Source organism: Microchirus variegatus, assembly GCF_963457635.1.
Source record: "Microchirus variegatus genome assembly, chromosome: 22".
Classification (NCBI taxonomy): Eukaryota; Metazoa; Chordata; class Actinopteri; order Pleuronectiformes; family Soleidae; genus Microchirus; species Microchirus variegatus.
The window spans coordinates 13,211,765-13,226,657 of NC_139823.1; positions in this window are offsets into that span (position 1 = coordinate 13,211,765).

Below are 14,893 nucleotides of genomic sequence, written 5' to 3' on the forward strand. Positions count from 1 at the left end.
AACTGTCAAGCAACTTAAATTAGTTTTTTTAACCAACCAATCAGTCCTGATCATTAAAATAACACCATTTATCTATTTTCAACATTTATTTTGATCAAAATCGCTCATGATCACACACAGGAATGGGCAGCATTTATGATAGCTTTTTACTTAGAATAATATTTCAAATGATTTTGTATCAAAATACTTCAATGTCACTGAGTATTAGGGCCAAACTGAAAAGAAAAACATTTATTTAATCTTTCGAGAATAAAGTTGTGGTATTATGAGAATAAAGTTGTGGTATTATCAGAATAAAGTCACGGTATTATGAGAATAAAGTTGTGGTATTATGAGAATAAAGTTGTGGTATTATCAGAATAAAGTCACGGTATTATGAGAATAAAGTTGTGGTATAATGAGAATAAAGTCTTAATATTATGAGAATAAAGTCGGAACATTATGAAAAAAAGTCGTAATATTATGTTTTCTTCCTTTTACAGTTACAGATAAATAAATAAGTAAATAAATAAATAAAAAGAAAAAAGTCTGTATGGGGGCAGTTATTACAGGCAAGGAACTGAATATAAAACCAAAAAAAAAGGTAAGAGTTTGGACAAAAATCACACAAAGGAGTGACATCTTGAGGAAATGCACATACATTTTCCCACAATTCCCAGTTTTCCTGAATTTGGGATTTTGTGCACACACACACCAATGACTAAATTAAGCAACTGTTGATCACGCACACTCTTCCTGTTCTCAGCTCTAATTGTACAGCGAGAGGTAACAGCCTGCACATTGATCACACTTGTTTCATACCTGTCGTCATACACATCATTAACACCACAAGCCGCCACACTCACTCTCTTCACTTCGCTCACAGGAGCAGAACCTGACAACAAGCTGATCGTTAATGCACTTTGAGCTACAGCTCAGTCTGTTAGAGACATTTCAGTGAGTGAAAGAAGCCTCTGTGCACACGTGGAGTTTTACTGAAGCACAGTTAGCACATGTGCTCGCTTGAAATCATCACAGAAAAGGAACTTAATGGTGGGAATTGAAAATGGTACCAAAACAACAACATAACAACACAACACAAACAAAGAGAGAAAAACAACCCCCCTGGTATGTGAAGGACAGTGTCGTTCCCTGATGCACCTGGGAAATGGATTCTTCTTCTACACGGCACATTTTGAACATCTAATATTGTGAATAAAGTATAATATCCTTGAGCAAAGCTTTGGAACGCTCTGATTCAGAAAGTTCAACGTTGGCGGTGAAGTGTCGGCGTGTGGGATTGGACGGACTTTGTTAAAGCTTGACCTCGAACTCTCTTGAACTATACTGTATATAAAGATCCAATAAATTCACATTTTCAAGCACTAAGGACAACGGGGGCTTTAACCTGTTTGAAGTTATCGTTCTGCAAGTTGGAAAATGAAGAGGATTATTTTGTGAACATACATTTTTCGTGGGTGTCAGATTATTTATAACATAATGGTGATGAACACTGGTTGGAAGGGCCCCCTGGGAATTTTTGCTTAGGGCCCCTACAGACTCTAGAATCGCCTCTGCTTCAGTCTTCAAATGAAACACTTTTTAAAAACAAAACAGATGGAATGATGAATCATCCTGACATTAGAGATCAACTGTTAAACATTCACACCTATGCAGAGAGTTCCATTAATGACCTCTGCATGTGTTTGGACTGTGGGAGGAAACTGGAAAACCCACACATACAGTGGGGAGAACATGCACGGGTCTTTTGGCTGCAAGGCAACAACACTAACCACTACACCACCGAGGTGACATCTCCAATGACTTCTTAGCGCTTATGAAACAGTCTCTCCTGTGTGTGAGTTATTACACTCTGCTCCTCTGACCTGCCGAGTTTCACCTCTGCTCTGCAGAAAAAGTCAAGAACTTAAAACACTGGGCTCTAACTTCTGGTAGAAAATCCAGCCGTGATTAAAGAGGATTCTCTGACTTTATCGGTATAGGATGAACCTGGCAGCCAGAAAGCCAGAGGGATACGAGTATCTAGTAATAATTACTCATCTTTGTGTTGCTCTGTGACTCTTGAAACTCCTCTTTCACTGTTGCACGTCAGAGTTGAATAATGAATCTGAGACTCATTTTGCCACAGACTGAGTATAGTTATAGTATTATTATATAATATACATGTGTACATACTGTACATACTGCACACCTACAAATATATTCTATAAAGTGACAGATATGGTGCTGCACACATTTAAAAAGCAACAACACTTGGTTGTATTTGAAGCTAAACTTGTCTAATTTAAGAGGCGTCTACAGTAAAAAGCTGAGATGTCAATCACTAAGAACACTAGCTCCAATTAACCTTATTGTCACTGTAATTCACAGTTACTGTTCACCACCTCGGTATATAATGAGTTTGGCGTGTGATGGCTTCACCTTTCTATCCCCCTCCCACAGTTGTGTGAATTTAGTTAAATATAGAAGCAAAAATACAGCAAAAAAAAGTGACTTGTATCACATAATAAGGTGAACATATTTTTTAAGTTGTACAAATGATCTCATGTGTGTGCATTTTTAGCATATTTAAAGGTGCATTATGTAATAAATCTAAAGCAACTGGCCATAAAATCCTCCTAATATGTCACAGAGACTCATGAATAATGTTCATATAACAAACTGAACTCACCAACAACAACAGTACAGCCAAAGTATTTGCATTAAAAAAAGTTTTTTGCAGTCTGCAAATCATGTTTTTATTTTTTGAAATCATGTTTTGGCATGTGGCGCCTCCTACCGCCGTCTACCAATCATTGCAGCCAGTAGAGTCTCAGCTGCCGAGCAACCGCGGGTTGCCAGTTACGTCAGAAAACGAAACCTAAAAGACCTCGGTATTTTGAATTTGAATGTAGTAACCGTTTTTGGCCACATTCTTACATATGTGGGGAGAATGGGCCAAATTGATGAAATCGCAATAATTAATAATTTTGGCTGTGTTTATGTATATGGCATTCATACGGCTCTAATAAATAGGGCCAGGTTAAAATAATAATAATGATGGGTGTTGAGGAATTATGTGTCCAAATCGCAGCAGCCATGGTAACTCTGGACAAATGAATCCTTTGTACGTGTGTGATTGTGGTATGTAGGTAAATATCTTGAAGACTCGGGCGTGTTGTGTTGTAAAGCATACTATAATTACGAAAGACTCCGCTACAGAGCGTGTCTTTGTTTGCACGGGGCGGGAAAAATGATCAACCATCAGTGTAGTGAAGAGCAATGAAGAACACTTGATTGGCTCTGCTCTAAAGACGATACACTCAAATGGAATCAAGGATAACACACTCAACACAACTCGTGCAAAAGCCCAGGATTTAGTGGTCAGAATCAGAGGAAAATGTACGAATGCCATGTTACAGTGCTTTTTTTTTTACAATGACGCTGATGATAACATGTAATTTCATAGTGAAAAGAGACGGGAACCTGCACAGTTTATAGTCTGAACTAATCAGCATGGTCGCACAAAACAAATGTCTGTCTGTAATTTTCTCACCACTTATATTTGGTAAGGAAGGACACGTCGATGCCTTCATGGGAGGCTGAAGAGAACTTGAACATATACAAGGTTGACCTTTTCCACTAATTGAGCGGCAAAATAATGGATACATAGAACAGAGCATTAAGGCATTATATGTCAATAGTTAATTCATCACGGCCTATTTCAGACCCTTTTCATGTAGTTCAGTGCATATTTATTAAATAAACTAGGGAAGGGCACAAAAAACCAGACACACGTGTGCCATTAGTGTGCCATCTGCCAAGTTAGCACCAGCACACAGTTATACCCATTTTAAAAATAGGAATCATGTAAAAGGATTTAAAGATAGATAGACAGATAGATAGATAGACAGAACAATTGCTAGCTAAAATGATCGCTTGCTAGCTAGCTAGATAGAACAAATGCTAGCTAAAATGATAGCTTGCTAGCTAGATAGAGCAATTGCTAGCTAAAATTATAGCTAGCTTGCTAGATAGATAGAACAATTGCTAGCTAAAATGATCACTTTCTAGCTAATAGAAAGCTTGCTAGATAGATAAAACAATTGCTAGCTAAAATGATAGCTTGCTAGCTAATAGGTAGGTAGCTAAATAGATAGATAGATAGATAGATAGATAGATAGATAGATAGATAGAAAAAATGCTAGCTAAAATGATAGCTTGCTAGCTAATAGGTAGCTTGATTGCTAGATAGATAGAACAATTGCTAGCTAAAATGATAGATAGATAGATAGATAGATAGATAGATAGATAGATAGATAGATAGATAGATAGATAGATAGATAGATAGATAGTACAGTGCATATTTATTAAATAACCAAAAAGTCACCTGCCAACGAGCTACACATTATACAGTCTGTGAATACCGTGTGTAATTACTTACTTAAACTACTGACGCACTTATCCATTTCCTTACATTTCATCTGTTACCAGTTGTGTTCTTTATTTCTATTTTACCTCCCATAGTATTTGAGTCTCCAGTGTTTTCCCTTTGTGAGTTCCATGAAAGCATTTCCTCACTTCCTCACTTCTACATTGCTGTATTTTTCTTTTTAACACAATACCAGTGTATTTGTCGGCTAAAACAGTTCTTGTGTGGGCGGTTGCTTTCTTTGATTATGTTTTTATGCACTTTGAGTAGCAGTCAGAAATTCCTTGCATTCATAGATGGATAAGTTGCATAGTGAAACAAGCCAAGGTTTCTAACTTTTGGTTGTTGAACAAGTATAGCGTCAGACTCTAGAGACATTTCAGATACTGATACGCAAATATATCCTGTGTTCTGTTCTTGTTCCAGCTACAGGCAAGGAAACGTAATCTTTGTGACTGTTACACAGTGTTGCGTCACGATTTTTCATCTGTTGCTCCGAGATACAGACAAGGACGTCGGTGAACCTTCTCCACCACCGTGAAGGTCTTCTCCTCCTCCACTGGTACAACAACAGCGGATGTTTGAACATCAGGATCTGTTGATCCTGCAGATGATCAGCAGCTGCTGATTTCAGAAGGTCAATTGAGTAGCTCTAGTTGATCTAGTCCATGTTTATCATGTTCTTATGCTGAGAATATTACTGTTGCCTCTATAGAAATAGATACGTGAGATGAGCAGTTCCATTGAGAAGAAAAGGTAGGTTTAAACTGAATCAGTGGCTAGAAGTGGACATTATAAAGAGTGAAGGGATCAGATCAGAGTAAGTAGCTCACACAGCGACCTCTTACTTGGGATCAATGGACTGCACAGTGTTGAGGTACGAGAGTCTGAGGAGAAGGAACTCTGTATGTACGTCTCGACCTATACTGATCTATCGATTGCACCGCCACAGGTGGGAAACTGCTCTGCAAGAAAGAGAATAAAGGTCGAGGAAAATTCCGGACGTAAAAACACGTCAAAGGCATGTGCAGACGAGACGTCAAAGATTCAGCACCGAAAAACAGGAGCAGAGGCAAATCCTCAGGCACCACACTTTCACTGACACTAAGGTGTTTTCTACTTTAGACGAGATGCTGCTCACTCTGTAAGACTGTATTAGTCAAAGAGTAGGATTATATGCTGAGAAGCCTGTAACAGAATGAATAAAGTGTATGTATAGATGATGTATAGATAGATAGAATAATGGTGTGAAGATTACCATTCCCTCTCATATCTCGATTCAAAACAAACAAAAACGCAACTTCTGTCGGAATACAAATAATCCCTGATTGTCACATCGAGGCACACAGGGTGTCTATGATGGACTGCTGCCTCCATCGGTAAACGCACATGTCACCAGTGTCTCCGGGGGATTGACAGCGACGGTGGCACATTCGGAAGCAGAGTCAGGGATCAAAATGTGACAGTGTCTTACGTGACAACACTTCACAAACATCGACTAAGTAAGATTTTTCTTCTTTTTGCTCCTTTTCACTCTTTTTGGTAGGGTTATTTTCATTGTTATTATGTTTGATTTGAAGTAAACTTGACAAACAAACAAATACGTAGATGCTGGCGAGGTGGTGGAGCTGAAGGACAGACAGCGAGGCTGGAATGAGGTGACGAATGGAACGAGAGGCAGAGAAGGTTGGAAGTGTTGCAGCGCTGAGAACGCCAACTTGGAAGGGTGTGAATCCTGAGCGTCACTCCCCAGTGTTTGTTCCATATCTCCATGTGTTAACACACTATAACTCCTGTGCTTTATTGCTTTATTTGCCTGCCAGCATTCATTTAGTTTCTTTGTTTGTGCGATCACATCCATTCCCTGCCTGCAATGTCCATCCATCCATCCTGATTACACCTGGACATCTCTCCAGAGCCATCATGCACTACTCCACATTTATTTTATTTTTTTTATTTCAGTTCATTTGTTTTGTTAATTAATGTCTTCTCTGTCATTCTGAGAATTACCCAGCCAACAATTTTTGGTTGCCAGAACGATCTGGGAATGTTCCCTGAACCCCCCATAGTGGTTGATATGGAAAGTTTTCCTAACGTGCCTAGAACGTTACCCTCTCACAACCTTCATACAACTTTTGAAGAACGTTCTCTTTTGGTTCCCAGAATGTTCCCTGAATATTACTTTTCTAGAACCTTCATACAACCTTTATAGAACGTTCTCTACTTTTCTACAACCTTCATACAAGCTTTAGAGAAAGTTCTCTTTTGGTTCCCAGAACATTACTTTTCTACAACCTTCCTACAACTTTTATAGTACGTTCTCCTTTGGTTTCCAGGACGTTTCCCTAACATTACTTTGTCACAACCTTTATAGAACATTCTCTTTTGGTTTTCAGAACGTTCCCCGAACATTACTTTTCTACAACCTTCATACAACCTTTATAGAACATACTCTACTTTTCTACAACCGTCATACAACCTTTATAGAACATTCTCTTTTGGTTCCCAGAACGTTCCCTGAACATTACTTTTCTACAACCTTCATACAACCTTTATAGAACGTTCTCTACTTTTCTACAACCTTCATACAACCTTTTGAGAACGTTCTCTACTTTTCTACAACCTTCATACAACCTTTTGAGAATGTTCTCTTTTGGTTCCCAGAACGGTTCTGCTAACGTTACTTTTCTACAACCTTCATACAACCTTGACAGAACGTTCTCTTTTGGTTTCCAGATCGTTCCCCTAAGGTTACTCTGTCACAACCTGTGTGCACATCAGTATACATACTTTAATAGTCTTAGACAGATGAATAGGTGAACTTGACAGACTATATAGTTATATGTAGTATAATAGTTTTACGCTACAGATGACGTCACATTCATGAGGTGGGTGTGTGATAATGGTTAATTGTTAGCACGTGGGTCCCCGCCCCCTCACATGTCACACCAGTGTATATATATATATATATATATATATATATATATATTACTATCAGCTGCTGATACAGAGCTGCTGTTAACGTTGAAAGCGCAGGTTCGTAATAAAAGCAAATAATAGGAACAGAAACGCGGGTAAGTTCGTAAAAGTGACGCTGAGGGATCTGATGACGGAATGGATGCTTTCGTCTCGTGAACGTGAAGCCCACGCGTTTCTTTTTTTTTTCTTTTGGTGCGCGTGACGCCTCCATCGCCAGCGGCGCACGCGAGGATCTTATCTGCACGGGGAAATCCTTCATCTGTCACGCTCTGCTCGGCTCAGCTCGAACCACAACCCGAGATAAAAAAAAAAAAAAAAACAGCTGCGATGATGTGAAGCTCTGGATGTTTGTCTCGCGCACAGGAACTATGAACTGGCTCGCGCGGATGCTGCTCATAAACTTTTTCTTGGGCTTGACTGCGGTTAAAGCACAGGTGAGGATGCTATTTTCTTCTCTTTTTTTTTACTACTGAAGTCACACATTTGCAGGATAAGAACAATAATAATAATAATAATAATAATAATAATAATAATAAAAAGAATAATAATGTTCCCATGGATATGCAAACTGCTAACTTTATCTCAAAGCACACAGACAAAGACACACTTTCTGAGGCTTGTGTTGTTCATTCAGCGATGGTCTCCTGCAGACCTTGGGTGTGTAACTATGGTGACTAAGTCTTCTGTCATTCTGTCACAAAACAGTTTGGTCATTATCTCCTGATTTCTGGCTTCAGTCAGGCGTGTTCACAGCTGCTCAATGGATAAAAAAAAATAAACACTAAAGTCTCTCACATCACCTCTCCTCCTGTTGCCATGATTTGCTGATGAGCTGTGTGCTTTAACAAGTTGTTAAATATGTATATCTAAGTGACCAGTGAGTGTATATGTTTATAATAGTTTTCTCTCTGTATTTCTGTTTAACCTGTTGGAGTGTGAATAACCTTGGCTGTTGCAGTGCAGCAGTGGCACTGCATTAAGTCAGTCAGAGATTAGTCACCGAGGCTTGTGATGTCAGGACGAGAGGTGTAATCTGCAAGGTGGTGTAAGTGTTTCTACTCCATCAGCACCATGGAGAGCGCCTCAGATGCACTAAACACAATTCTGACCCTAAAACCAGTTTGTTAACCCTGAAAAAATGTCCTCACTTACTCAAAAATGTATGGTTTCTACGTTTTTCATCCTCACAAAGTCACACATATAACATCAGACACACACACACACACACACACAAAGAAGGTTAGAAGAACGAAGGGAGGGAATGATGTAAAGAGAAAGAGCTTTGGACACAGAGGAAGAGCCACATTAACCAAATCACATTACCTCTCTTTCTGTCTTATGATATATCCATGCTTTATATATTATTATAAGAGCCCTATGTGTACACATGTTGAGACTGTGTACAAATACATTTTCAATTGATTAAGATTTGCCTACCTGCTATTTTTATGTTAATATGCTGTTTTATAGAAGACCTAAAATCATATTGCGATCATTTGCAATAGGATTCATTCGCTTGGGCACATTGTGACATTTAATTGTGCAGCTCTGCTTCATATTAACACCGCGGTGCACATCAGTGGGCGTGGGTGTGCCTAAACAATCCAATAGAGAGTGAGGGAGTAGCCCTCCTGCTGATTATACTAACAGTGTATACAGAGAGTAGATGCAGTGCAGCTACGGAACGCTCCTCATTATCTTCATTTGTGCCACTTGTCCCTGCAAAGTAATGGATGTAGCCCGAGTCACAGTGGATACACCGATAAATTACATCTCTTTGAGTTGTTGAACAAAGGCGGGATGAGGTGTTACTGCAGTCACATGAGATCAAGACAAAAAAGCCTGGTTGACTGAGTTTCTCTGTAACGTTTGAGTCAGATTTGTGACAATTAGTGCTCCTATATTGCGCAAAACGCGGACTCGTTCACCTTTACAGAGTACGGAGATGAGAAGACAGAAGTAACAGGCTTTAATGAAGGGATTTTTCAAGCCTGGCTGGTGCTAAGGCAGCTTTTAATCCTCACACCACAACTGTGAGAAAAGTCTTTATCCTGATACCATTAGCTGTCACTCCAACTTTTCTGCCACAAGCTTTTAGAGCTTTTGTTGCACTAATGTTCCGCATACCCCATTGTCTGTTTAGCTTTGAAATGATGTGTTTTATGTGCTTTCACCTGCAGAAATATCTATGTTTGCCTCTGAATAGATCCAAGTGAGGATATGCTTTTGAAACTTTTGATCATTTTTGGGGGTGAAAATATGTTGAAGGCAGGAGTATTTTTGCTTAAAATGTGTCAGGAGGGTATCTTTAGCTTACTGTCCTAACATTATACAGAGTTGGTGTTCGAATCGTCATCCAGAGTTTGTGTTGGCTGCGGGCGGACCTTACACGAGGCCAAGATATTTGAATATGTATTATTCAGATATTCTCGGTGTTTTGCAGGCGTTTCCTCAACTTATCATGCAGCTGATGATGTCATTTTGCTATGCTCTTGCTCTGGAGTTCACACGACTCTCGCACAGACGCGGCTTCCCTTACCAAAAGTTGTAATTTGTACTCGCCCCGGCACCAACAGGAGTCAGTCAGCATCAGCAAAGGTACAGAGAGTTCAGTACGGTCCATGCCTACTGAGCACTTAGATGACAGAGACTGGGGGTGTGTGTGTGTTTAGAATGTGTGGGGTGTGTTGGTTTGAGGCTATAATGACTAACATCTGCCTAGGAGGGGATGTTTTTGCTGACCTGTGTTTGTCTTAAGAAGTTTTTCAGGCATGTAGTTTATGGCCCAAGGAAGGAAATGCTTGTGTGGTGATCTGGATCTGGAAATTGAGCCGTCATAGAAGAATTCTGGTCTTAATATCGTAGTTTTGTATCGTCTTCATGCTACTTTTGTAATTATGCCTTTTATAATTTCTGTGAAGCGCATTGACTTGGGCTTTTCTTTTGAAATGCGCTGTGCAAATACATTTTCTGTTGCCTTGCATTAATTTGCTCAGCACTCTGGAGACACTGTGACTGCACTTCCACACTGTACCCGCTGCACAACCACTCACAAGCCTCCGCATCGGAAAAGGCAATCAATACGTTTGATTAGTTGGCAAAATGGTGTCTTTGAAATCGCATTTAACTTGATTTGACTTTATAAAGAAATGCAATTTAGGTCTAATGATTGTTGCTGCTGCGTAAGTGAAAATGGTCAAAAAAAAGAGTTGGCACAATGTGGAGCAAAGTGCACAGAGGCAGGCGAAGTGTAACAATAAATGAAGACAGTGAAGACTGATTTGTGCTGAAGATTCAATCTCGAGAGGCAGACGTGTCTCTGAGTGGAGCAGAGACAGAAACAGAGCTGTGTCTGAGAGGCCACAGTGTTTTGGAGAAGGTGTAATTTGGCTGCCGCTCAACACTGTGCTGGCAGACGAGGCTGAATGTGACATATATACGACTAAGTGGATCAGGAAGGTGAACGTGGAGCAAATGTAAATGTAAATGACTACAAGGCAGGAAATCATCGAAAAAGTGAGAGCGGCTGTGTGACGCAGGATTTATGTCCTACAATCAGCCGAGGCCAGACACGATACGATGAGAAGACGAGTACGAATGGAAAAGTCCACTGACCAAAACAGCAGGTATTAACAGTGGGTAAAATATTTTAAAACTCTGAGGAAGCACTCAGAGAGGGGAAAAGCTCCACCAAAGGCCGCTCAGTTTCATTTTCAGATCAATAACCTACAGAAAAGTGAATTTTTTTTATACGTTTTGAGCTATGCAGTTCACAGACAGACAAATCCAAGTGAAAGTGTATGGAAGAATAATTAGAAAAACAAAGGAAGGATTTAATGAAACCCATGGATATTCTGTGGTAAGTCTCTAACAATCCTCAAAGGCAAACTTGTCACTCACAATATTTCTCAGTAGGAGGATATATCCGTCTGTCTGACCTGAGACAACAACACAGCAGACAGACATGATACAGAGCAGATACTGTAGGTCTAATCCACAACTGTTTGAATGTTATACAGTTACACACAGCTTTTTAATGAAAGGAATCTGAAATTAACACAGTCAACTTCATGTAACCAGTGCTCATGTATGTATGCATAGATAAATGTATGTAAATAGATAGGTAGATGTATGTGTAGCTGTATGTATAGATAGATCTATGCATAGACAGAGGCATGCATGGATGTATGTATGTATATACAGATAGATAGAGCGAAAGAGAGAGCGCTTGCTAGCTAGCTAGAGAACTTCCTAGCTAAAATGGTAGCATGCTAGCTGATAGATAGAGCTTGCTAGCTAGCTAGAGTACTTTTCAGCAAAAAGTACAGTATGCTAGCTGATAGATAAATCACAAAGTAATCAAGGACGATGACAGGAAAGGTTCAATATCAGAATGAACAAAAAACACATTTCAGAGCATGGTTTTTAGATAGATAGAGCTTTCTAGCTAGCTAGAGAACTTTCTAGCTAAAATGTTAGCATACTAGCTGATAGAGCTTGCTAGGTGTCTAGAGAACGTTCTAGCTAGAATGGTAGCATGCTAGTTGATAGATAGATAGCTAGATATATAGCTAGATAGCTAGATAGATAGAGAGCTTGCTAGCTAGCTAGAGAACTTTCTAGCTAAAATTATATTATGCTAGCTGATAGATAGATCCCAAAATAATCAAGGACGATGACGCGAAAGGTTGAATATCAGAATGAAAAAAAACACATTTCAGAGCATATTTAATATGCTCTGAAATGTGTTTCCTCAGTGAAATCCTTGGCTCACAGTGAATCACTCACAGCAGCACAGAGCACAATGTTCTTTTTCATTAAAAAAAAAGAAGCAAAAACTGCCAGTGACACTGTGCAAATGTCACTGTCATTCACTGCTTGACAGATGGTGTTGATGTGGACACAGATGGTCTTCCACATTATTCCTTCCAACGCATGTCTGTGGCCGTTTACACTAAGTGACTCATGGTGACACTAATGGGTCCCATGTGACGTCGGGGTTGTGGATAAACAAAGTTAGAGCAGGCATTTTTGTGCTGTGGAACAACAGATTTGACTTTGTAGCCTTAGTACTCTGATGAAAGAGATCATGCGCCCTTAATGACTGAGAGATCAAACTGATTTAACTAGAGCTGCAACTAACGATTATTTTCGTAATCGATTAATCTGTCGATTATTTTCTCGATGAATCGATGAATCGGTTGGTCCAGAAAATGTCAGAAAATGTTGAAAAACATTGATCAGTGTTCGTCAAACCTGGAAATGACGATGTTCTTGAATGTCTTGTTTTGTCCACAAACCAAAATGATTCGGTTTTAATGATTTCTTTGTCATGTGGAGCAAAGACTAAGAAAATATTCTCATTTAAGAAGCTGAAACAATCAGAAAGCTTGTTTTAATCATGAAAGAAGCTTCAAACCGATTAATCCATTATCAAAATAGTTGGCGATTAATTTAGTAATCGATTAATAATCGATTCATCGATTAATCGTTTAAGCTCTAGATTTAACCAATTGAAGTCAACCTCAACTAAAAGGTCTGTGCATCAGCCAAATCCAATACATTTGGTTTCTGGCCTTGTTGGTGCTTTGGCGGTACCAGTCATTTTAGATCAGCCTGGGCTGGAGAGTCCCAGTGAGGCCGGTTGGGGATTAAGGGGAAATATCTAATTGTGATTTTTCCTGCTAGATTTACTCAATCTATTTACACCACTGTAATTTATTGTTGGCGTTACTTCAAGAGCACAGTATCTTCTTGGGTTGTACTTGGTATGAACTGCTTTGGAACCACTGGATTGGAGGACAGAACCGTCACAATAGAGAGATTAAATTGCAGCATATGTGATGTTTTAATTTTGCAGTTCTTTCACGAGTGGTAGATGCAGATGTGCAGAGGAATCACACATGCCGCCTGGCATTGTCCTGTAATAAGGCATTTTGCGTTTCACATAATTACAATGGACTCCATACAAAATGGTGCTAGTAGACACCCAGATGGCAGTCTGCCGATTTTCGGTAGCTCTGACGAGACCAAACTCCTCATATCTATCAAAAACAGGCTCGAGACTGAGGCGGCTCAAATGAAATGCCCACTATTGCCAAACCAAAAAAGTTTGCAGTTATGTTATGCTATGTTGAAAGATAAATTCTATAAATGTGTCACTTTCTTTTGTTGGGTTTGTTGTTGTTATTGTTGTGGACCTTTTATTCCTGGCAGAGGGAACATCTTGCTCCTTCCCTGCTATTTGAATGTTTTGGACAATTTGACAATGAGTTTTTCGGTTGTACACCGGTTGATTTCCATAATGAGTTTTCGAATATTTTGTGTATTTCTTTTTTTAAAAAGAAGGTGAAAAAGTGACGATTTTGGCAAAAGACTTATTCAATCGTGCTTCCTTTTATGTATGGACAACAAGAATGCAACTTCTTTTGACAAAGTTTGACCTAAATTCCACACACACATAATAGTCAGAAAGTGTAGCGACGAGCAAAACACACCGCCAAGTTCCTTGAACCCTAACCCTGCTACTGACTGACAACTTGACCACCACCTTCTCCTTTAGAGGCATCAGTGAGTCTGCATCACATCCTGGTACAAGAGCACTGGCGATAAAAGAAAACAACAACTCCAGAAGATTGTTAAAAAAAAAACAGCTGAAAAATATTTGGTACATCGCTGCCATCCCTGCCAGACACCCATCACAGACGTTACATGCACTGAGCCTCCAGCATCATCAAACACTCCAGACGACACACCAGCTTCCCTGCCAGAACTGAAAATTGCTTTTTTGCCATCACATACACCGTCCCCATCACAATTTAAATGTTAATATTTAAAGTACTGCAGCCCAAATCAGACTGACTCCATATTTACTGACAATGTCTCGTCTCCTTTTCCACATGGATTTCTATAGTTAAAAAAAACAAGTAGACGACAGAAATCTGTCCCAAAATGTGAATGTAACTGTAATCCAATCAGAATCTTTGACCAACGACCAGGCTACTTTAAGCTGAGAGGAGGGTTTGTTTTTGCTGAGGTGTGCAGCTGGTAGATGTTGGCATGAAAAAGCAAGAATCCAAATGGTCTAGTAGACAAATTACTTCTGTGTTCTCTGAGGTAAAAATCACTTCTTTTATCACAGTCGCCCATCATGGGTAAGTGTTTACTGAGCTTGCATCAGGAAGAACAAGAGTCCACCCTGTTTGTAATACACTGACTGAAAGTCAATGACCCATCAAGATGATTTTGAAGTGGTTAAATGTTTTTAGTTAGAAATAGGGTTTGCTTTAATACCACTAAATCACCATTACTGTGCCAAACCATGTTCATTCCTTCATATCGACTACTTCCAACATGGTAAAACCTCAATATCCCAAAGCCAATGTCGTCTCAAACGACAGTTCAATTGTGGCTTTTCAACAGTCAACAGATGCATGGAATGAATAACGAGCAAAGGGAGCACAGGGAATCACCACACAGTGCAAACATCGACTTAGTAAGTAA